This window comes from Schistocerca serialis, chromosome 8 (genome assembly GCF_023864345.2).
Source record: "Schistocerca serialis cubense isolate TAMUIC-IGC-003099 chromosome 8, iqSchSeri2.2, whole genome shotgun sequence".
Classification (NCBI taxonomy): Eukaryota; Metazoa; Arthropoda; class Insecta; order Orthoptera; family Acrididae; genus Schistocerca; species Schistocerca serialis.
In genome coordinates this window covers 55,724,533-55,751,661 of record NC_064645.1, presented here as the reverse complement: position 1 = coordinate 55,751,661, position 27,129 = coordinate 55,724,533, and positions in this window count along the sequence as shown.

Sequence of the window (27,129 nt, the reverse complement as noted above, 5' to 3'; positions counted from 1 at the left end):
CATGTGTATGAATCAATGGGATATATGCCCTATAAGGAAGTAGATGTAAGATCTATGAGCTCCCAGATCAAACTTAATATATTGCCACTTGGTGTTGATATGGCCGAAGTTAAAGGACTGTCACACCACCTTAAGGCTATATGGAAACAGGGTAAATGAAATAATTCCAAAGCTACTGAAAAACAATTTCAATGCAGCAACACACAAGAGCTGTGCTTCCACAGCACAAACCTGGAGATTCTGTTTTGCTTTATAATCCAGGGGTGAAGAAAGAAAAAACTAAGAAATTTACACTGCAATGTGAGGGTCCCTATCCTATATAAGAGTGACTTCTCCCATTAATGCAGAAATCCAGCTGGCTGCTTATACTATGGTACTACATTCAGATCAGTTAAAGCTGAATCATGGTCCATCTGTGCTACCTCCTGCGGTACCATCAAGCCAACTCCAAAATGTTTCCCCGAAAAGCAAAGGTAATGTTGTAAAGAAGGTTAGGAAGAAAACAGGCAAGTTATTGCCAGAGCACCCTTGGTATACTCTCAGAAAATAGGATCCCTATGACCTGAAGTCAAGAGACTGAACCTCTGTTCCGTGAATGAGTTTATTTTGAGATGTCATTTATTTATGTGTTGTTGTTAACTCACAGGTTTGAATAGTCTTATGGTATTTTGCAATTCTCTTTCATGATACTGTATTAGTTGGTTAGAACCATATTCAGTGAGGTTGATTTGCTGTTTCTTTGCTGTGAATTCTGGTTGTATAGGAAGCTGCACGAATTGCTCCTAACTAGTAAGATGCAATTCTCTACCATAAATAATAGTGTTACAAATCAGTAACGTGTGCAGTGACAAATAATAATGTAAATGTTCCAAGTGTTAACTGGAAGTAATTGCTTAAGCAGTAGATAACAGAGTGACTACAGTTATTCCAATTGCAGTGAATTGACACCATTTCCAGTCAAGGAAAAATGTGAAGGTACAGTGGAATACATTAACACGAGGTTGATGGGAACTGCTAAAACCATTAATGCTTTAAAGCAAAGAGTGCACTCACGTTACACGTTAGATTATGAATAGTTTTGCTTTATACTCAATGAAGAGTTGCACATTGTGAAAGACAGGTTTCTCAATAACTCAATTACACTACTATAGACGAGGTTTAACCTATATTTAACTATTGTGAGAGAAAGATTACAGCGTTGAGGTAGAAGACTACTTTTCTGAGCCAGTCTGTTGAACACTGTTAAGAATGAATAGTCATCGGGAAATGTAATCAAGTGCCTCTCCAGTACCTCTCAAAGGTCAGTACTGTATATGAATACACTTTCTTTTTTTACAATAAATGGTTACATACACATGAAAATTGCATGTTAGCTCATTAATAGATAACTTTTACTGAAGTTTCCCAACAAATGTTATTCTTGAAACCAGAGAAAAACAGTAAAAGATTTACATGTTCCTTTTGTGCGAGAGACTAGTGAGGTACTTATTAAGCATGAAGCTGCTTTGAAGGACAATAAATTAAACTGTAACACCTCTTACTAACGCATTCAGTGTTTCTGAAGCTAGTGAACAACACAGTTTTATTGTATGCTACCAGTAAGCAAATTGCACAGCCAAGTGTTGGTCTTTCTTTTCAACAATTTTGTACTGCTAGAAAAGTTTTACTATTAGAGCTACCTATTTCATTCCTCTACAGAATAGATAAATGAACTTATTTGTGATGACCAGAGACCTGCAGGCATTTGAAGTCAACTTCTAAAAGATAATCACACAGGAAGTGACACAGGAGGGTTAACAGGGTGCCTCAAGTTTCCCCATGTGAAATTTCCTGATATTTCCCTGATTACCAGGTGGGTTTTAGCATTTTCCCTACAAATTTTGAGATCTCAAGGGTAAGTAAAGATGTAAGTTGACAAAAAAATGTAAGGACTTCTATATTTCTCGATGTATTACTAACCCTCTAGTTTTGAATGAACAACAAGTTGCCTCCTTTACAGGATTTATGATCTGAAAGGTAAATAAACAGGTAAATTGTGTAAATGAAAGCCATTTTTAGATGCAGAATTTCTGTTTTTATTAACAAGTTAACTCTAACCTTGAATTAACACGGCAATCCTGTCGTTGCTGATACTAAATCAAAATAAACTGAGACAAAAACATTTTATTCAAGAACGTTTCTCCTGTTACTGTTAGCTTACTTTTTTAGTTGCTTAATTCAATTTTAAAAACAGAGATGGCGACATTACATTGTAAAACACTCACATAAAAGTTCTACAAAATATCAGTCTTCTTCAAATGCATTAGAAATATTGACACATGTCTGTATGTCTCTGATGTATCCTTAAAAGCACAAATTTATCAAAGCAAAAAATTAAAGTGTGTTCAGAAAATTTTACTTGGCTAAAATTGTTTTTCATCTAATAGCTATGACAGTTACATATTATGAAATCACAATTATAAAAAAATATATAAAATATATTATTATTAAATAATTATTATTATAATATTATATTGTTATTAAAATATATTATATATAATATATAATTATAATTATAAAAATACTTTTACAGTAGAACCCAATGTTTAATTACAATTTATCACTCCAAAATCTCATAGATACTTTGATTTTAAGATGTTTATATTAAGACCATGTGATAGTTTGTGACAATACTTTTAAAGATAAGACATATTTTCAATGGAATCAACCATTTACACATATGAGATGGCAACAAATCATCATACAAATTGTTTCAAAAACAGTGCAAGAAATTAATATGAACAGAAAACTGTTTATCAGATTAAAATCAATACAAAATTTGTCAAAATTGCTTCTATATTTGAAGCACTGACAATCTTACGATTAAATGAAAACTAACTAAACAGAATTTTTCCTTTTCACTAGATGACACAATATGTGAAAATTCAATAATTTTCAGCAAATAAGGTGACACTTTCAGTCCTTTCATGTAAAATTCAAACAAATTTTAAGCTGTGAGAAAACACACTACATGTATAAAATGAGCAGTCAAAGGATGCAGGCATTACATTCAGTCTTAAATGATAAAGTGCCTATTTTTACACAGCTGCAGTCCCGATAATTACTATCTGGGACTGGAGGGCTAAGCAATTGGAACAACCACGTACGAATGCTAAAGTAATAAATATGCAAAAATGTAAAATGTAAATGTAAAATGTTAAGCAAAGTAACTGTATATGGCTATATGGCTGCCATTTTATTAAATAAATGAATGCTAAAGTAACATAACAAGACATACATATAAAAATAATAACAGTACATTTCTTCATCCTTTGTATGCAGGGGTTAACACATATTTCATTAGGTACAGGCATAGGAAATTTAAAATTTGTAATTGAAGTTAACTTTCACCAAATACTGAATGTTTACCTGCCCAGCATCATACACAATGTATCTGAAAAGTTGATAAGGAAGAAAACAAGAATTTTTAATGACAATTCAAATCATAATTATAGTACACATCCTTGTAACACATTGCTAGAAATGACAGTTCACCTGTGCATTAACAATATTGATTTACTACTATCTCATTTTTAAGTTTTGTTTCAAACCATATAAGTCATTTTTCAAATGATGGTCTGAGGACAAATATTGCAGCAGAGATGACACCAAAAACTATTCTTCAGAATACATCTTTCTTTCCATAGAGGATTATCAGTTGTTATGCACCCTCCTGACAGAAGTGCCTGTTGGGTTAGGACACAAACCTACATGCTAGGATAGAAACTCCAATTGAATTTGGAAATTTGAGATAGATACTGACAGACTGAAGCAGCAATGTGGATAACGACATATGCTCGAAAAGGCTGTGAAGTAAGAGGTTCATCCACAACATGGTTGTGAGGCTCCTTCATAACTGATGGAAATGGAGTAACAAATCTTTTGAGATAGATGGCTAGAAATACTTTTTGACATCAGTTTGTGCCACACATTTCATAACTAATTTCTTCATTAATTTTATTTCCTTCGTGTGCAGTCTTCATCTGGCAGATAAGCTTCACTATGCCAAATTATCTCACCAGATGACAGGGAGTGTGATCTGGAAGTATCACCTCCCTAAAAACAATCAAATATCCAAATAAGATGATTACATGAGCCTTGTAACACTACATACCTACCGACCTTTAAAATCCAAAAATATGCAGACATTGTTTAAACAAATCAGGAGGTATGAATGATCAAAAATCATGGCTCAATTTCAGTATAGTCTCAAGACAACTGATGCAAGTCTTTTCCTGTGATGATAAAAAGCTTTATAATTGCTATAAAATACAAATAAAAACACTGGAACTAACCAAAGCATCAAGGTAGAGGACTTGCCCGCTAAAGGCAAAGGTCCCAAGTTCGAGTTTCGGTCCGGCACACAGTTTTAATCTGCCAGGAAGTTTTATAACCAAAGCATCAATTCCATATACGTTATCTGTAGCATAGTTCAACTGCGGTACTATAGTGTGCTTAAAATTGGTTGTCTTTTTTGACATTTGGGTCACCAGAGAAGACATGACAGCATTGCCCAGGTAACACCAATGGCAATTCGGCTTTCCCTACCATGCCACCAGTGGTCTGGTTGGGAAAGCACGCCTATTGCCATGCCATGGATGGACAGTACAACGTGGTGTTGTGCGTTGGATGCATATATGTATTCGTCAGATCTCGTTGTAAAATGGTATTTCCTGCCATTGGTGTGCTCTAGAGCCATCAGGTATTGTGAATGAGTATTTGCATTAGCATTACATTAATAACAACAGTGCAGCATGTCTGAACACGAGATTCGCATTAAAAGTTGTTCTCCAAGAACACGTTCACTGGCTGTGAACATAGAGTTCTGCTGCAATATATTCCTCCAAATTCGACAATAGTAGTGGACAATGTGGATACCACTCTGTTGTGTTGGATAAAGCTCCAACAATCCACTGGAGGAAAGCGGATACTTTGCATTGTATGGAAAGAAATGTTCTATTGGATAAAGCCAAATATTCCACACTACCAGATCGACAAACTAGCTAAGACTAAAGCGCACAGTTTAATCAGGCTTCCTCGGTATCAGGCTCATTTAAATCCGACATAGAATATATGGGCCTAGGTGAAAAATAACATATCAAAAACAACAAGAAATGTACACTCAGTGAGGTTGAAATGTTGACAAAAGAAGCCATTGAAATGCAGATGTTACACCGCAGGACTGGTCTTGAGTTGTCAGCCACACCTAGAAGGTGCTTATGGAGAGGGGTTCATTAAGGACTGTGATGAGGGTGTGCTTATGGAGAGGGGTTCATTAAGGACTGTGATGAGTTTTGAATAATATATAACTTCTCTTGTTGTCATGTAACAATCTGCTTCTTTTGCCAAAACTCAGCACAGCATCACAATATTCTCATGCAGTAGAAAAAGAAATTGTGACTGAATCCTGAAACAATACAATATTAAACTAGCAAATGACGGCAAGACCAGTCAGTAGTTCATGAAAAATCCCATTTTCAGTACAAAAATCAATGTATAACTTCTTCACTTACATTGTTGTACCACCCACAGTAATTCTCATTTCACCAGCTATCGACGGTCCTTGAAAATTACATTATTTCATTGCAAAAGGTCTGTAATTGCTCGAATATCATAGTAGATATGGAAGTTTCACATATTAATCGTATAGCAAAATGCTCTCCTCCTTGTGTGCTACCATTTGCAAAAGTCTTGTTTCCATACCTCAGACCTTTTATGAGATATGAGAATTTTTCAATCTGCCTTTCTCACTGGCACATGTGTTCGTAACAAGAGTGCTCTTTACATACATTCCTGTTCTCAAAACTGGAGACAGATAGCAATATCCTCCAACATTTAAAGAATAATTCAACATGTTACCTACATTTCATACACAGCAACATACGACATAACAAGCACGAAAATTCATTTTGACCTTTATTTTTTATTGCAGTTTTTAAGAATATCTTGCAATGGTTTACCTAATACCAAATTATGTCAATAACTATGACCATTAGTGATACGGTAGACAGTTCATCATGAAGCTGATGAAATAAACTATAAGATGTGCGAAAATCAGAGTTTATGACATAATCGTTTCTTTAAAATCATTTGAGAAAGATTGGCTGGCTTGTAGGCAAGTGAACCTGACAGGTTCCACACTGGGTGGGCCTGGTGTTACCACCAGCCGCAGATGTGTTCAGCACACACTGGCAACTGTGTTTCCCTCCACTCACTAATACTGAATTGTCAAAAGTTGCAACTAATTTTAAACACACTATAGGCTGGATGTTTCTTGACCATTCCCCCTATGATTGAGACAGTTTTTGTTCTTGCATGGCTGTATTTTTTCACTATATTGCTATCTCGTAATGTTTTCCTGAACAGGCCACTCATATGGTCAGTGCAATTAATTGGCAAATTGTAACTGATGTAAATAATACTAACACTGAATTCTAATTTTTTTATTGGTCACAAACTTAACATTTTCTCAGTGGTTTGAAACACTGCTTTTTCCACAGTATGATGTACAAATGTCATGTCACCAACAACGGGATATCTGTATGAAGTGAAAAGTGGCAATTCACCCTAAATAAAGAAAAGTGTGAGCTCATTCACATCAGTACTGAAAGAACTCTGTCAAATTTCGGTTAGAAGATAAATCGCACAAATCTCGAGTCTATCAATTCAACTAAATACCTAATGAATAACTTTAATTGGAAAGACTCTTCAGGTAATGTGCGAGCAAGGTGAACCAACGACTGCACTTTGGTGCAGAACACTTAGAAGATGCAGTAAATCCATTAAAGAGACTGCCTATACTACACTTGTCTGCCTTCTGTTAGAATACTGTTGCACAATATAGGATTCTTCCCAGATAGAATTGACGGAGAACACTGAAAAAGTCCAAAGGATGGCAGCTCATTTTGTATTATTGTGATACAGTGGGGGGAGAGTGTCCCAGAAATTATACACGAGTTGGGATGGCAAGCATTAAAAGAAAGGTGTCTCCTGTTGCAGCGAGAGCTGTTTGCAAAATTTCAATCACCAACTTTCTCCTCTGAATGTGGAAATAATTTGTTGACCCCACCTACATAGGAAGAAGTATCATCATAATAAAATAAACCAGAGTGTGAGTGGCAAGATTTAGGTGTTTGTTTTTCCTGTGCGCTATTCGAGGTGGAACAGTACAGAAATAATCTCAAACTGGTACGATGAACCCTGTGCCAGGCACTTAAGTCTGAATTGCAGGCTAATCATGTAGATGAAGATTATAAGATGTAAACAACAGATCTTTGCTTGACATAATAATGCACGGAATTGTTGCAATATTGCTCCAAGAAAACAGAAGTAAAATGTTTGAGGTCAGCTGATCTCGAAAATATTGGAATGACTGCATCAGTTGCTGCATTGCAATATTTTGTTATTATTCCCAACAATTTGGTCATGCTAATGTCTGTTGTTTCATTAATTACAATGTAATACATGCTGTCATTGATTTCGTGCTGCAAATTTTTCATGAAACAGGGGCTTAGTACATGTTTTATGACTGCACTATGCTTTGTTCTAAATATTTGAAGTTCTCTGGCAACATCATTGTCTGAATTTACTTATGTACAGCTCACTTAAGTGACCACATGATATGATCACACAATGGCAAAAACTGCAAGGGAAACCTCAGCTTGATTCACTTCTAAAGATTCTTTCATGCTTTTGAAAAGTATTTCTGTTTAGGGTGCTGCAGCTGTCTTGTGTGCCAGTATGGCTAACTAAGTGCTATGACAAAATTTGCAAGTTGCTCCAGTGTCATCGGCAAAAATTCTTCCTTACCAATTTGCAAATTGACACCAGCACTATAGGTATGCAAAATGCACCCAGCTGCAGATTCATTAATACTAGAATGCATAACAATACTGGAACAAAGACAAAATATCAGTTATTATAAATGTTTAGATAGTATAAATTCAAGAGATAGTAAATTTTACTAAATTAAATAGTGCTGTTTCTGTATGTTGAATGGATCAAGTGACTTTTAAAAGTAATTTCATCATAAAACCACCCTAGTATGTTTAAAATTTACCATACTTCCGACTAGCTACTAGACAGGTACTCAAAACCACCAGATTTAGTACACAAATCCAAACAGCACACAAAACTGATCAATATGAGTATATATTCCACAAAATGGGCAGGAAAATAGGAAATACTACAATCTATAACATGTCATGCGCGTTTCCTGATTTCTATAAACTCCGAGAAGTACATCGATTAAAAAGACTAATAAGTGAAGGAATTTGCACAATTGACCAAAAACTGAAATGATGGGTTTTGAAAACAACTGTCTAAGGTTTGATGATGTTAGCTACAAATTGGGAGCCTCATGCCTACATCAGGAGAGTCTGCAGGTATGTATTATCAAGTGAAGAACAGTAGTTGTAAATAGATTGGTGCGCGCGCGCGCACACACACACACACACAAAAGACTTGTAATTGGCAAACTTTCGTTTGGAGCCAGTGGCTTCTTCTTCAGGCAGAAGGGTTGATGGGGAAGGAAGAAGGGTGATGGAAAAGGACTGGAGAGGTCTAGGAAAAGGGGTAGATTTTGGGAAAGTTACTCAGAGCCGTGGGTCAGGAGATGAGAAGGAAAGACTGATGGTTGGGGACTGCATTGGACGAGATTTGAAAACCTGAGAGCTTAAAGGTGGAAGACAGGGTAATATCCAGACAGAGATTACTGCTTAAACACCATGCATGAGTTAATGAGAGTGAAAAGCATTCTAAGTAACAGAGGTGGGAGGGGGGCAGTGAAAAGTAATCGGAAAGACAATGTAAGATGCAGAAAACTAAAACGGAGTGAAGCAAAGAGTAGCTACAGTGAAGGAATGCTGAGATGGAAGAAATTAATGTAAATTAAGTCCAGGTGTGTGGTTATATTTCAACGAGTTGTTGTATTGGAAAGCACAGAGGGAACATCAGAGGTGGAAAATTTGCATTCCGAAAACTGTCGTTCATGAATTAGTTACTTATATCCATGAAGGTTACGGGCATTTTGGTATTCATAAATGTGTCAAACATCTGATGAAGTATTATTATTTCAAAAATATGTCCCGTATTGTAAAAAGCATTATTAGTACTTGTGAAATCTGCCAAAAAGTTAAAGTTAGTCTTGTCAGACCCTATGCTCCTTCTGCAGCCATCTCCCTACTCTATGGCTCCTACCCCTGTGACCATCCCTGCAGCAAGTGCTGCAATATTTGGCCTATGTACCCTCCTATAACACCTATAATAGCCTTCTAACTGGCAAAACATATACAATCAAAGGAGGAGTCACCTGGGAAATGACACGTCATATACCAGCTATTATGTAAACACTGTTCGGCCTTCTACATTGGCATGACTACCACCAAATTATCAATTAGGATGAATGGGCATAGGCAGAGGGTATATACTGGCAACTCGCAATATCCTGTTGCAAGCATGCTCTGCAACATGACATTCGTGACCTCGGTGTCTGTTTCACCACACACATCATCTGGATTATTCTGCCAGACACCAGTTTTTCAGAACTCCACAGGTGGGAACTAGCACTACACTCCCCTGGACTTGATTTACATTAATTTCTTCCATCTCAGCATTCCTTCACTGTAACTTCTCTTTGCTTCACTCACTGAAGAAGGAGCCACTGGCTCTGTAAGCTTGACAGTTACAACAGTCTTTTATGTGTGTCTTCTGCCACTACTTTAGGAGCCTATGCATCATTTAACAGTTGTAGCATTTCACTTACCAACCGACTGATGACAAAGATGAATGTTTGCTGTCTTCTTGACCACTGCGACTACCTTGGAGTGCTTAGCTTCTTCCAAATGGTTGGTTGCAGTCATCTTCCCATGTTGTTCAGAGTGGTAGACTTGCTGCATACCGTGCAATACATCTGCAATTCTGGTGTCTTGTGGGCCTTGATACCCTCAAACCTCCTCTAATTCAGCCATGAATTTCACCTTCCTTGGTTTCACCATGATTTACTGCTAGAACACTGTGAGAGTTGCCACATGACTGAGGACGAAAGCTGTTTGTTGACAACATTCCTGCAACAATCAAAAGCTGGTGTGCCTATGAAGGCAAGATGCCACACAAAAAACGGATTTTCGTGATGAGCCATGAATGTTTCTGGTGGACACTTTGATACCTGCAGTGCCTGCCTGTTTGTTTGTGGAGGCCCGACATTGACACTGCACCTGCAGAATGGGAGAATAAAATGTTCACAGTGTCCATCATGCCTCATAAATGGTCCGAGTTATAGAAACAAGATTTAGGTAAATGATAGCATAGAAATATTTGAGTATGTTGCTACATGATAAGCATGTGGAATTTTCTTATCTACGACATTGTACGAGTTACTGTAAACTTATTTAATGGAATGATGTAATTTTCTTTTAAACTCTTTGATAGCTGCTAAAATGAGTTACAGTGTGGCTTTTCAGCAAGATAAGTTCAGATTTGCATGTTTGCTTTTATTCCAAAAACGATTTTTTTTTTCATAAACTTTTGACCTGAACTGACCACATTTCTTTGTTTAAGAAACCACTGTTTCAGGATTCTGTCACAACTGCCTGTGCATTAGGTTGTTAGTGAGGTGACAGTGTGCAATCTCCACTTTGTTTTGACAATGGAAGTAAACTTTACTAAGGACACAAGACAAATGCAGTGTAGTGTTACGATGCATATGACTCAATGATTTTGTTTGTTTGAAATATGACCACGTGCAGACTTCGTCACCTTCATTGTTTACAAAACACTTAAAAAAATTATTTAAATTCTTTCAAAGTTCTCTATAAAAGATTCTTGAATGAAACTGTAATTAAAACACCTTCAAAAAATGGTTCAAATGGCTCTGAGCACTATGGGATTTAACATCTGAGGTCATCAGTCCCCTAGAACTTAAAAACTACTTCAACCTAACTAACCTAAGAACATCACACACTTCCATGCCCGAGGCAGGATTCGAACCTGCAACCGTAGCGGTCGCGCGGTTCCAGACTGAAGCGCCTAGAACCGCTCAGCCACAACGGCCGGCAAAACACCTTCAGTTGAGTCGTTTGTGCAAAAGTACGTCACTCAGTCCAACTGGTTTGCGCAAACTTTTGAAATTTAGATGTTGTTTGTTTCTTCTTGGAAATTATATTCTTGCAAGTTATCTTATTTTTCCCATATTAAAATCAGACTGTAAAACCTTTAAGATTCAATAACGAAATCAAACTCTTCTGAAAATTAATATCTTAGAAAAATTCAGTAATAATTCTTCCTCAATATAACTCTTCATAAATAATTCTCGAACATGTATTTAAGATTTAGAGTATACACTGTTTTATTGTCTTCGTGTATGCTACATACAGATATGAACATCAGACTCGACAAAACAGAACTGAACAAAATACAACATGAACTAAACATTCTGTGATGTCATTACAATAGAAAATTACAAATTTTTATTTATTTGAATGTTGGAGGTTCAACGCAACAACCCGGTCACTGGATCTTCTGCTGCTCTTTGGCCGTTGACCCGCGACGTCTAGTGGCCAGCAATTTTCTTTCTGGTTCCGGCAGTGAAGATGCTGTTTCCGCAAGTTGTGCTGCTCTCTCCAAACATGAAACATACAAAACAAAAATACAAATCTTTAAATATTTTACAAACGTAACAAAATATTACAAATACATAAACTAAATACTAAATTAAACTTATATTTACCTGCAAACTGAGCTGATCATTGTGGATGGGTAACGCTTTAATTTTGCGTCCCATTACATACCCCACCCACAAGCTCAGTTTGGCAGGAATTAACCGAAAATAAAACTTCCTGTATATGCAATATTGACTGTTAAGGTAATAAAAGTTTCAAACATTTTTTCTTACATTTTACGTAGTCTAATGTCTTTGTTTTTAGGTAGATTTATCCTTTTATGACTTTAAGGAAATAATATCATGAATGTTTGTGACTATTTGTCATTACTTTTTAGTCATTGTTATTGTTGTTATTCGTAGCTGAATATAGGGAGATTACTCCTTTCCACTTACTAGTTGCTAGTAAATAATGACTTAGCACATTCCTTACCGTTATTACATTAGGATAGATCATTCAAATTGTTATAGGTTCGTCTCAGGTTTATTCATTTACTAATGTTGCTCTTTACATAAAATAATGAGTTTCTCACAATAACTACTAGTACTATTTACCTTACATCGTTCCTTTCCATAATACTTTGTTTATGCATGAGGTCAAGAAGAAATCAAGCATACTTTCTTTAGAAACTCAGCACAGTTTTCTTTGCCTTTGGACACTCTTATTAGGTAATGGCAATTTATTTAGGAGAAACAAGCGAGAGAGCCCCGTTTGGTGTGTTCTATGTTAACACTGCTACCAATCTCTATTAAAGTCACTCTGCTATGTCCTCGTGAGCATTATAGCTCTGGACGCCCATGGTCCCTAAAACCATTAACCATCCCCTTTGGTTCCTACTATCCGAGTAAATATAAAAATATATGAAATTCCTTCTGACCTAATAACAAAATTTCTTCCATATAGACCCTTTTTAGTTCTTTCCTTTCTTGAAGTAGGGGTAGATTATTGTTGAGCCCTTGTGTAAACTTTTTGTCATTTCCTTGAAATAATACGCCCCTATCACAAAAAAGATGCATGAATAAACCAAGAACACTCGTTCATATGTAACATAAACTAAATATTAACTTCTTTAGGAATGAAGTGTTTAATTTGATCAACATTATATAAACCTTTAATTACACCTGACGAAGGTTCCATAAGTAGTAACACTTTGGGATGTACAGCCTTAAGGACAACATATGGACCTTCAAAGGTAAAGAAAAATTTCCTACATTCCTTATTAATTTTCGAACTTTTACGATGAGATCATACTAATACAAGGTCTCCTACTTGAAATGAGGGTTCTATAACATGTTGATTATAACTTTTAAGTCTCCGTTCAGCTTTCTTAACAATCTGTTCACAAATTTTGTCGCTTGAAATGCATTGTTGGGTCTCATTTACTGGTGGCCAAGGTAAAGCAGCTAGTAAAGGCTCTTCTATAATTAGTTTACCAAAATTTCTATAGCTGATAACCCTGTCATTAGATGAGGCAATTCGTTTACTATTTTTTTGAATTCAGGCATTAGTTTGGCCCACCGAGTATGTCTAGATGCACAATATGTTTTACATAACCGTCCTAATTCTTTCTTGACTCTTTCAACAAAATTACTTTGAGGATGATATTTTGAGATTAAGACGTGCCTTATTCCATATTGTTTTATCATATCTTGAAACTTTTGACTAATAAAAGCACTACCGTTGTCATACATAAGTCGTTTAGGAATGCCCCAGTTAACAAAGTAATTTCGAGTGAGACACCGTATAACGCTTGCTGTATTCACTCGTTTCAAAGTATATAGTTTCACACGTTTGGACCAACATTCCATTATAACAAACACATAACTGAATCCTCCTGAACTACGAGGCAGAGGACCGAAAAAATCCAGTGATAGACCTCAAGGTATTACCGCATGTAATTTATAATGCTTAGATTTGTTACTAACTTTAACTTTTTGGCAGATTTCACAAGTTCTAATAATGCTTTTTACAATATGGGACATATTTTTGAAAGAATAATACTTCATCAGATGATTGACACATTTATGAATACCACAATGCCTGTAACCTTCATGGGTATAAGTAACTAATTCGTAAACGACAGTTTTTGGAATGCAAATTTTCCACCTCTGATGTTCCCTCTGTGCTTTCCAATACAACAACTCATTGAAATATAACCACACACCTCTAGTGTTAACTGTTTCTTCCCCATTACTAAGGTTTTGTATAACATCCTTATACTGATCGTCATTTCTTTGATTGAATTTAATAGCAGTTATTAACCGTTTAACCTTACGTTCGTTCTCCTGATTTAAAAGGAAATAAACATGGTAATTTGTTCCTGGTTCTTCTGCAATGCTAATATTCTCCATTCCCACTGCAAGTCTCGTCAAAGCATCCAAAACTACATTCTGTGATCCTTTTATATACCTAATTTCGTACTGGAATTCCTGCAAGCATAATACCCAACATAATAACCTACGGTGATGTAACCGGCAACTGTTTAAAAAGGTTAAAGCCTGATGATCAGTATATACAATTGTTTTTCTTCCAATTAATAATCCTATAAATCTTTGAAAACCCCATACCACTGCGAGACTTCCTTCTCGGTTACAAAATAATTTCTTTCATGTTTATTTAAAGTTCTACTAGCGAATCCAATAGGTTGATATAATCCCTTTTCATTAGTCAAATCACCTTGAAATATTATGCAAGACACACCATAATCAGATGCGTCTGTACACATACTAAAGTCCTGATTGAAATCTGGGTGGTATAACATTTTAGCTTCTATTAATGCCCCTTTTATCTTATTAAAGACATCCTCTTACTCTTTTCCTCAGAGCCATACCGATTTCTCTTTTAATAAATCGAGTAATTTAGGATTCACAATATCGTGCCCTGGAAGAAATTTTCTCAGAAATCCTACCATTCCTAAGAATGATTTCGGTTGTTTCTGATTGCTAGGACTTGGACATCAAGCAATAGCTTCAATACATGCTAATACCTTTACTGTCCACTATATGCCCTAAAAATCTCACTTCTTCTTTTCTGAAGTAAGATTTAGATAATTTTAAAGTAATTCCTCTATCAATTACACAGTTAAACAATTCCAGTAATATAGTTACGTGTTCTTTCCATGTTTTAGTGGCTACCAAAATATCATCTACATATAAGATAATCTTCTGTAATAATTGCTGACCCAAAGCAGAATCTAACGCCCTAATGAAAGTTGACACTGATATATTAAGTCCAAAAGGTAAAACTTGGAACTGATATGATCTGCCTTCAAAAAGAAAAGCCGTATATTGCTGAGAATCTGGGTGTAATATAACTTGATGGTAATCAGCAGTTAAATCCATTGTACTCATGTAGCGAGAACCAGCAATTTTAAGAAATACCTCCTTCATAGGAATAGGTCTGTCTCTTTCCATCTCTATAATTTTGTTTAATTCATAAGCATCCAGAACCAGTCGTACCCCACCAGCAGCTTTCTTAACTACCCACAAAGGACCGTTAAAAGCACTATATGATCGTTCGATAATATTCTGTTCTAGCATCCTATTTATTTCCCTGCTAGCTGGTTCTTTGAATTGTACTGGAATAGGATAAGGTTTCTTAAATAATGGTTTTTGATCCTTAATTTTAAGTAATCTTTGATTATTCCCGGTTCATCTGAGAAGACGGCTCTAAATTCTAACAATAAAGATTCTAGCTCTTCTTTTTTTTTGTTCGGATAGACAATTCATAGAATAACTTTTTTCTTTCACTTCAGTTTCAATACTATTACTAGCCTCACATTGGTACACCTCATATTCAAGATCATTAGAATCTACTAATAGGTTTATGGGCTGTGTGTACTTAACTTGTAAAGATTCGTAACAATTTTCAGGTACTTGGTTATTAGAAAACACCACTTTAAAAGTATATGCTTCCTTATGAATGGTTAACGAAGAGTCTTTATAGATTTATACTTACACAACCAGTCTATACCTAAGATGATGGCCACGTTTAAGTTGGCTACAACAAGTAAAGAGTGAGAAAATGATTGTTTGGAAATTTCAAAAGTTAAATAAACTTCTTCACTAATATTTTGACTTCTTTTTACCAGTAACTCCTATAATTGTCACACCAGTTACAGGTAAGGTTGGAAAATTCCAGTATTTCCTTTTAAGTTGAAATAATTCTTTAGACAAAATACTTACTTCGCTACCCGAATCGATTATAATATTTACTTCAGTATCTTTAATATAACCTTTAAGAGTGGATTTATAAGTTATGTTCTCTCTTATCTGATTGTCTTCACGAAGTAAATCTTGTTGCCAATCAGAGCTTAATGAAAAATTGCAATTGGGTCTTGCATAATTTTGACTAACAGTCACCTTTAGTCGACCCATACTAAAGGACTTTACTAGTTTTCCAAACTTACTATGATAACGTCACCTACAACTTGACCCTCATTAATTACTTGAGGGTGATTTGTCTCATTATCGTTATTGCGTAATTTCCACATTTTAGAGTTATTACCCCGATTTTGTTTGCTCTCTTGATCTTTAGATTGACGTTTTATATAACAAAACCAGCTATGATTATTGTTGTTAAATTTTTGCAGTTCTGAATTATTATTGTTTTGAGAATTTTCATTTCTACTAAATCTAAATATCTCGTCTTCCCATTCTCTACTAAGTATATCTAACTGTTCTAAATACCACAGTAATTTGTAAGGTTGCGACCATTCCCTTTCTATCATTTTTTCCTTCACATAATATGGTGCTCTACTAATTAAGACTCATATTAGGTGACTTTCAATAATTGGTTCTTCAATTAATTTAGTGCGGTTCAAATGCCATTCGAAATAATTTCTATAACCTCCCCACTGTTTAGAATAAGGAGGAGGGTCTAACAACTCTAAAGTTAAGTGTTGTTGTTTTCCTCTTGACCAATAATTTTGTTTAAACTGCTAAACAAAGTCTTCCCAGTCCCCAAATTCAGTCCTATGCAGTACCGTCCATTCTACGGCTTCTGCTTCTAAATGCCCTATTACGAATTGAGTCCGTTTTTCATCACTCCATTTAGGAGATAATGAAGTTTCAAAAGTCTTTATGAAGATTATAGGGTGAAATTTGCCTCCTGGTTTGAATACAAGAAATCAACTTTCTACATTTGAATTTGTCGTTATATCATCCCAACATTCTGCGAGAGACATGGCCGGATTTTGTTTAGATTGAAGAGACGGAGTTGCATCGGGTTTGCTTGTGGTGGTTTATTTATTTGCATTGTTGTCTTCCATGCTAGCAAACAGGATGTGACTGTTGTTTCTGATTACATTATTAGTTCTACTACTTGAAATGTTTTCATTATTATCTAATTCTGATAGCCGTTTAGTAATTTCCTGTATTCGCATCTCTGTGCTGGATACACGGTTTGCTAACATTGATTCTTCACTATGTTCATGATGTGAACGCTCTGTACTTTCATCAACATTATTGTCTTTGGGAGTATCGATATTACTGACTATTTCAGTAATTAAAGATTTTATATTTTTGATTTCAGTGTGGTCCTTTTCTACTCGTTGACCCAATGTCTCTAATTCTACATTATCTATTGAAGAAATCTCTACAGTTTTGGTAGAGACTTCTTTAATAGATTCTAATAATTCTCTATGAACAGTTTCTGTTTGCATAGTAAAAACATCTCGTAACTTAACATTATTTTCCTCTATTTCATTTACAACTAAAACATTGACATTATCTAGTCTCTTGGTTAAGTCAGTGATATTGTTTCGCATGAGAGCTTTTTCCTCATGTGATTCACGGATATGCTCTTCTAACCTTTTACTATTATCAGCAATCTTATTACTAAGTCCTATTAATTTTTCCTGCGTCTCAATTTTAGAAGCCTCTATTTTACCACTTAATTCTCGATTGGTTTCATTAAGATGTTCCTGTAACCTGTCTGTAGATTTTGTTAGTTCCTCTTTAAGTTTCCTTTTAAGTTCCCCTTTTAGTCTAACTATAGACTCAACGTTAGATTGTTTCAATCTTGTTTCCATCTTTGCCATAGCCCTAAAAAAGGATATCGTGCTCCTATCGGACACAGATTGCTCTTTGTCCAACATTTCACTTCCCGACATTTTTGAAAAATGCTAACTAATTACACATGCAGACTTGTAATCACCAATCCTATTAAAAGCACACTTCCCTAAGTGCAACACACCACTTCCTACTTAAAACAGACTCACCGGCCACTAATATTCTAATTTGTAGCTCTTGGTGATCCGTGCGGTGCTGTGAGCTGCAGAAGCAACAGACGTTGATGCAACCGCTGAGATGCTGCGACCCCGCTTCCGCAACCGGCGGGACGCTGAGTCGAACACCGGAGATGTCACTGGCTGCAACCATGCCACGCACTGTAGACAGGCGAAGCCCTCAGTAACACTGTTAATACCAGCTGGGGCCCCCCAGCTGACGTACTGGGCCTGTTAGTTTAGGGAGAAAAAGGTTGTCATGGTTTGTAGCATTCAGCTGCTGCCCAATAGGTGCGCCTTCTCGTGGAATAACTCCATGACCGTACTGCTTGGCAGCACCCCGTCGGATGCCCACAGCTGCGAAGTCGCTCCTGGTTGGTGAAGGCTCCACGAAGACCCACGTTGACTTCTGAAGGACTCTTGATGTTTTAATTGTTTCGTATTAGTGTGCCTTTATTTGTACACAAGTCCTGTTTATAAGGTCATCATGGTGTAGTGTTATGACGCATATGAGTCAATGGTTTTTTGTTTGAAATATGACCATGTGCAGACTTCATCACATACATCATTTACAAAACACTTTAAAAAAATTATTTAAATTCTTTCAAAGTTCTCTATAAAAGATTCTTGAACGAAACTGTAATTAAAACACCTTCAGTTGAGTCGTTTGTGCAAAAGTACGTCACTCAGTCCAACTGGTTTGCGCAAACATTTGAAATTTAGATGTCGTTTGTTTCTTCTTGGAAATTATATTCTTGCAAGTTATCTTATTTTTCCCATATTAAAATCAGACTGTAAAACCTTTAAGATTCAATAACGAAGTCAAACTCTTCTGAAAATTAATATCTTGGAAACATTCAGTAATAATTCTTCCTCAATATAACTCTTCATAAATAATTCTCGAACATGTATTTAAGCTTTAGAGCATACACTGTTTTATTGTCATCGTATATGCTACATACAGATGTGAACATCAGACTCGACAAAACAGAACTGAACAAAATACAACATGAACTAAACATTCTGTGATGTCATTACAATAGAAAATTACAAATTTTTATTTATTTGAATGTTGGAGGTTCAACGCAACAACCCGGTCACTGGATCTTCTGCTGCTCTTTGGCCGTTGACCCGCGACGTCTAGTGGCCAGCAATTTTCTTTCTGGTTCCGGCAGTGAAGATGCTGTTTCCGCAAGTTGTGCTACTCTCTCCAAACATGAAACATACAAAACAAAAATACAAAGCTTTAAATACTTTACAAACATAACAAAATATTACAAATAGATAAACAAAACACTAAATTAAACTTATATTTACCTGCAAACTGAGCTGATCCTTGTGGATGGGCGACGCTTTAATTTCGCGTCCCATTACAGTAGCTGTTACTCGAAATTCACCACTTCTGAGAGATTAGTTTTCATGAGACAAAAAATTTTAGTTACTACAAATATAATATAGGGACTGGTCAAATGATCATATCGAAGAAAATAGAATTGTACCATGAAACACCTTGTTTGTGAAAACTGACTCAAGAACACTACACAAACAAGAACATAAAAAGTGGACATAAAAAGAGTTGGTTGACAATTTCTAGACAGTATCCAACTGTGGACCACAGTGTTGTTATAAAAATTAAGTTACAAAATTTGAAATGAAGTTTCATAAAAATTCTTTGTTTGAGTGGCCATATCATCTGCAGCTGGTTTATAATAACCAAACATATTTTAAATCCGTCTTTGCAGCCACAGTACAAGAAACAATAGTGCCAAATGAGGATTATCACATCATCATTTGTACCAAACTGTTTTAGATGAAGAAAGGAAGCTAAACGCTATATGTATTTCCTTAAGACCACTGATGTTGTTTTATTTAAATAATAAAAAAAAAGACAGATTTGTTGACAAAAATATGCATTTTCTTTGAGTCACAAGAAAGATTTAAATATGTTCACTGATTTTAGAAATAACTTCAGAAGAAAGTAGGCCTCTTGAAAGAAGCATATAAGGTTAGGAATAGTTGTGAAAACCAACACTGTAGGTGATCACCAATAAAATTTTGGTTCTACTATGTTTGTTATTCTCGGTTATTAGCCACCATGTTGCGCCTATTATTTTACAGGCATTGTGTGATTTTTCTTTCGAGAAATACATGAATTCATAGCGTACAGACCACCAGTGACTGCCACAATTTTCACCTTCTTACTGTCCATACTTTCTAATATATAAACTACTTTTGAAGTGTCAAAATGTACTAGAATAAATAAAATTCTATAAAACACCCCACTGTACAATGCACTTTGGTGAGACAGTCACCATCCCCGAAATTCATCGCCCATGGCCTCTAGCCTGCCACAGACCACCGTGGTCCTGGGTCCATGGATAAACCATGAAAATTCATCGCATTACGTCACACACAAACAGATCCAGCCTGCAGGCAGAGCGGTGAGACCAGATCTAACAGGCTGGACCTGCACATTAATGGAAAACAATGGGCTTCGGATCGGCAGGGCAAATCTGTTAAAACAACCCACAGAAATGGCCTGCTGTTTTGGCCCGTCACAGAAATCTGCTCTTGTGGTCCACTGTTCACGAGTCACAGACAGTGTGTGGATGAAATGAGGGCGCGGTGATGAAACCATGCAACAGGTAACTTGTGCGAATACTCTGAGAATCAATAAGAATGAGGATAGGTAGCAACTAACTGTAAAGATGATTGCTGAACCACAGATAGCCACGTAGAATAGACAATTATACTCCCACAACTAAATTTTGCGCCATAGTTTTTGTCTGGAAATGAAAGCGCACACACACAATCACTCTGACACAACTCTTGCAAACATGACTGCCATCTCTGGCCAGTGCGTCTACTCTCTCTGAGAATCTGATACAAACAAACCACTTCTCATACCTCCCTGCATCTCATCAGCAGCTGATAGGCTAGTGGCAAGAAGTGGTGATAGCACTGACTGCAAGGTGAGAGGAATGGTAGGAAGGGGAAGAGCTGTGGAAATGAGGGAGTTAGGAAATGGTGCATGTACTCTGCTGTTCCCAGCCAGCAACAATGCATGACATCTCAGTAAACAAACTATTTCGTCTACTGAGACGAAAATGAGATTCTTCTTCTTTCCTTTTTTTTCCAAATTCCCTTCAAATTTCCCTGATTTCCAGAACTTGTGACAACCCTGGTTACACTTGTTTAAGTTGTTCTAGAAACAGATTGTGAAACAACATTATGTAGAAGCTGGTTTGACCGTTTACAAGTGACAAGCCACTGATATTATAACAATTTAGCAGCAATCAGGCTTTCACAAAATTAAGAAACAATGTATGTTACAGTTTAACAACAATTTCATAAACAAGTGATGTACATTTTTGTTCAGGAAACAGCAATGTAAGTCTTTGTTCGTTATGAAGTAAGCAGTGTTTAATGAAAACAGTTTGGTGGACATCTCATGTAATTAGGAACATATTAATTATGCCCTGTAGAAGAATTTTTTATTACTCCATCACAAAAGGAGATTGAAAACACTGGGTGAAGGGTTTAAGACATTACGTGCAAGATACTATAGAGCAATGTAAAACTGGTGTGACAGCTTGCAGCACATGGGTTTCACCAACTGTCCAGCCCCATTGCCTTTAAGGCGTGACTATCAGCTGCAGCTCTGCCAATCAGGGTATGCTATATAGTGTTCACTGCTGTGTGGACCCACACGGAGCTCGACACAGGTGGCTTGCCTGGCTGAAACAGAATTTTCATGTAATTGGCTTAATATGCATTGACTTCTTTGAATACCAACCCATTGGTGAGGCAACCTACCTTTTTGATTATTACTTTATGTTTTTTGTTGAAGACTACTAAAGTAAAGATCATATTGTAAGGAAAAGAATTTCCAAAGTACATACTAGTGTCTGCGTGATACTTGTTGCTAATACCCTAATGGTCTACTTAAGCCACTGTTACTCCTATTTAATTTGCTATGGGATGAGTTTGTTAATGGGAATCTTAGTTATATCGTATTTCATTTGTCTCTTTGTCCCTGACCTTTTCAGCCTCACTACAAATCATTGCAAGAGCACATATAACTTAAATAACAAGTATTTTACAAAAAGTGATTTTATTTCACTAATAGATGATCATACTGCATTCTGTATTGCTCCCTCTTTTCCTTAATCCTGTGCAAGAGGTGTGGCCTGGAGTTAATTTTATTTTGGTTCAATATATGTCTACACAGATTAGGGTTTTTTCACTCTCGTAGCAATGATGACAACTGTGTCAGTTGCAAAACTGTTAACAACCCTACATGTTACTGGACGTCCATATCTTAACCACTACAATATGCAGTTTTGCATGTCTGTCTCTTACCGCATGAAGAAAGGCTAATCCTTGGACCTTGCCTGGAAGTGTTGATGCCACATGCAATTCCTTGGATAGAAATTTGAAGTTATATTTGAAGTCTGTTTATGACTATGTTCTATTTCAAACCCGATACAATACCTGCAATTGACCATAGCTAATCTACTGGTTTCATAGAGAAGTAATATTTTGCTTAGTCCATGTTTTAATTTTGCCACTTCCTGCAAAACTTGTAGTGCTGTCCAATAACACACAAGTATCATTTCGTAATCCTCATCTGACTTATGGATTTTGAAGGGAGATCTGCTGTGCTAGATTAAGATGAGTCAAGTATTTATCATTCTCAAGTTTAATATTCCTGACTTCTATCAGAACATTTCCAATAGGCATTCACCATAAATTCAAACAATCTATTACAGATACAAGATGGATGAAGACTGAATATCCAGAAAGGTAACATTCATATGCTTCACCATGACATCGCAGATAGCAATAGCTATTACTCCTTTAAGACTGTTGCACACTGATTTTATACTTTTATGCACAACTGTGCTGGGGAATTTGGTAAACAATTTTTCCACATTACCATGAACAAGTGTGGTTTCTGGAATCTTATCTGAGGGTGTCCTCAGTTAATTGTGTGATTACAAACTTTTCTTCATCATTGAAAGATAGAATGCAGCTGTGGACCGCTTGGCTTAGGTGTGTGTCGCTGAGTGGAGCTGAGCCACACATTCTTGTGTCACAATAAGAGGCACATTGCGCCATAGCCTCACACTGTATGCTGCTAATAACAGGCTGTCTACTTTACTTAAAAACCTACAACTATTAAAATTTCTGTGTGTACATATACTAGAAGATCATTGCTGTACCCCTTTCTGATGCAATTAGTCTCAAGTGTCAGTCACCATTCCTCTCTTACTTCATTGGAAGAATTTTGAAACTCTGAAGTAACCCTACATAGCCAGAACACCAGCTAGCCTGTAGCCTGGTCCATGCTACAGGCTTGCAGTACCCTCGTTCAACCCCCCTTGCAGCAAGGCCATCTGCTGCATGTTTAGATAAACGCCACACTGTGCAGCTGCACTGATGAGGGTCAGATGCCACCTCTTTTGGGAAGAGATCCCACTGGGCTTTTCTGTGCTGAACACTCATATCCGGTCCTCTGGTGCCAACCCGTAAGGCCTGGTGACGGGCACTGTGTGATTCCCACATTAACACTACAGTACTGATCCTCCAAACCAGCACAGTATTAAATCATGTACTAGAAAAGTTCCAGTTACTTGCAATGATGGGGGTACTACTTACTTACTGTAACTTATTATCAACCAAATCACATGGTTTTGTAAAAACATTTCATTGCCTCTTAATGAAATGCTGATAACAAGACATAGGGTGCAGATACAGTCCACCATCACATGGACTAACCCTATTCACATTCATACATCCATATTTTGCTACCTGATGCAGGAAAATGCCTGAGAGTTTGTATGAATTAGACCAAGTGTGAGTATACGCACTACTGCCTCTATAGTGAGGGCGAGGCTGCACTGGGAAGTGTACTTTGCTCAGGTTACCTCAGCAGACAATTGGCTGCTTTTCAGTTGCAAATGCTTCCCCACACTGCCTAGTCAAACATGAATGTAAACATTTATAACAGATACATCTATGATCCAGTTATTTAATCAATGAAACAAAGTAAGACACCACCACAAATTATGACAAAATTTCTTGCTGTATATTTGTCTGAGGAATGCACTACACTTTTCAAAAGATATTTCTAATCCATCAATGATCACCTAATTTATTAAGCATGAAGCTACTGGCCTCAGGTGTAAGTTCATTACAGCATGGAAATGTAGGGCATTGCAGCTTGGTCTGATTGGTGTAAACAGAGAAACCATGAAAATATTCAATGAGGAATGGAATATGACACAAAAATCATTGACTAAGGAGTTAAGCTATACATTAAATTGGTAGTACCAATGACTTAATCAGTTTATGAAGAGAAGGTACTTGAAAAGCAGTAAATGCATAGAAGTTATAACAACAGTTTCTTACATCTACATCTACATGATTACTCTGCAATTCACATTTAAGTAAGTGCTTGGCAGAGGGTTCATCGAACCACAATCATACTATCTCTCTACCATTCCACTCCCGAACAGCGCGCGGAAAAAATGAACACCTAAACCTTTCTGTTCCAGCTCTGATTTCTCTTGTTTTATTTTGATGATAATTCCTACCTATGTAGGTTGGGCTCAACGAAAAAAATTTTCACATTCGGAAGAGGAAGTTGGTGACTGAAATTTTGTAAATAGATCTCGCCGCGACAAAAAACATCTTTGCTTTAATGACTTAGAAGCAGTGTTACTTAGAAGGTAACACTGAATCTTACACTAACTTATGTGACGGTAGGGCACAAACCATTCCATACGTGTGAGCTACACATTTATGGTACCTTCACTATCAAACAATGGAAAATCCGGGACGGAATGTAACAATATTATGAGAAGGAAAGTTGCTACCCACCATATAGCAGAGATGCTGAGTCGCAGATAGGCACAACAAAAAGACTGTCACAAATGAATAAAGTGGTTTCAGTTGCCTGAGAGTGCGGTCGTTTGTATTCGTTGTATTTGCTTGTGTGTGTGTGTGTGTGTGTGTGTGTGTGTGTGTGTCTATTGTTGATGAAGGCCTTAATGGTCAAAAGCTTTATTTATTTGTGACATTCTTTTTGGTGTGCCTTTCTGCAGCTCAGACCTCCACTATATGGTGGGTACCTTCAGTATCGTACGATGAATAAGAGTTAGTAATAATGGTTCATCTGAAACTAATGATGAGGCACTAACTGCTCTGCTCTAGTTACTGAAAATGCATGATATTTTTATATATTTTCTTGTACTAATGTAAGATTGCTGAGCCCTGAACTATTATTTTGTGGATGATTTTGATGCATTTTGCACAATGTACGTCTTGAGCATTAAGGATAAAATGATGACAGCCCTCTCCCCTGGCCTTAGCTCCAACTAGTTGGCTATGAGTTGTAGTATACTTTTTCATCATGCTACGTATGTCTGCCTCCTTTGCATAGTGGTAGCGTTACCACCTACCACACAGGGGGCCCGGTTTGATTCCTGCAGGGGGACTGGGTGTAGAGTGTCTTTCATCATCATTTTCATCATCATTGACTCTCAAGTTGCTGATGTGGCGTCACCTAAAAAGGACTTGCAATACAGCAGCTGAACTCCATCGAATGGGGCCTCCTGGCCAACTATGCCATTGATCATTTCATTTCATTCTAAGTATATCACTAAGAATGAAAATTTAGGTTTCATGCATGAGCCATGTCTGGGAAGTAGGTACCATTTCGTTCTACTGCCACTACACCACTAGTGTTGCAGTTCAGTATTTATTTATGACTGTTCAAAAATTTACCTCTAAACCCAGTGACTATGAAGTGCCTTCTGTAATACGGATTTGTAATGCACAGAATATTAAGCTGAAATTCATTGTCAACATGTAGAGATTTATGATGAGAATCTAAGAACTGATGAAATGGTGAGAAAGTGGGTGAGACATTTCAATGATGGAAACCAACATTAATCACAAAGCATGAAGAAGTTGGCCTTCTGTTGTTCTGAAAATTTGGTTGAAAAAGTGAATGAGAAAATTCGTGAAAATAGGCTGTTCACAATAAGAAGGCTTTTTGATGAGTTTTTACAAATTTTAAGAACTGTTTAGCATGAAATTGTCACAAATCACATAAATTTTCATAGATTGTGTTCCCGTCAGCTTCTAAAAATGCTTACGGATGTCGACAACATGAAACAACTTGGCAGTTCTTTGACATCTTTTACCTGATGAAGTAATGAGGAAAATGAATTCTTAAACAGAATTGCAATTGGTGATGAAACGTGGGTTTGTCATGCTACTCCAGCCCCAAAACAAAAGTCGATGGAATGGAGGCACTCACGATCCCCCCAAAATAAGAATTCAAAACAATGTTGTCAGCACAAAAAGTCATGTGCACTGTGTTCTGGACCAGACAGGGCATTCTGCTTGTTGAGTCCCTTGTCAGAGATGAAACCATCAATGTGGTACAATACTGTGAACCATTGAGAAAACTTCAGCATGGAATTCAAAACAAAAGGCACTGAATGCACAGTCAATGCAGTGTGTTGCTTCCTGATAATGCATGTCCTCATTCTGCTGGTGTCACCCAAAAACTTTAATGATGTGGTTGGGAGCAGTTCTGTCACAGCCCCAATCCTGCACATTCTGACCACCACTTCTTCCTGAACTTGAAGCATGACTTTGGAGGAAGGTACTTCGACAGTGATGACGACACAAAAAATGGTGTTCAGCAGTGACTATCTTCACTGGCAGCATCTTCTGGGAAGAAGGTGGAGAAAAGTTTGTATCCTACTATGACAAATGTATAGATAATGGTTGCAACTACACAGAAAAATAGTATAAGAACTATTCTTTTCTGCCAAAATAAATTTTGGTTTAAAAAAAGTTTTATGAGGTTTTTTTTTTCTTTTTTTTCTTTTTTTTTTTTTTTTCAAAAATGGTACTTACTTTCTCGACATGCCTCTTAAGTTAGCAAATATAACATAGAATAATTGATGATGGTAGCCACAGTGAATCATTTCCTATTTCTTTAATTAAAATAGTGGGGGACTTATATTTAAAATATTTTGAGTTCATATTCCTCCTGATGGTTGTTTTGCCTCTTCCTCTGTGAATAGTTAAGCGACTGCTACTTCACATTCATTTGGGAAAAGTACTTATTGGGTACACTACAGTGGCATAAGCTATCTTTCTATTCTGGTACTGGGAAATACATTC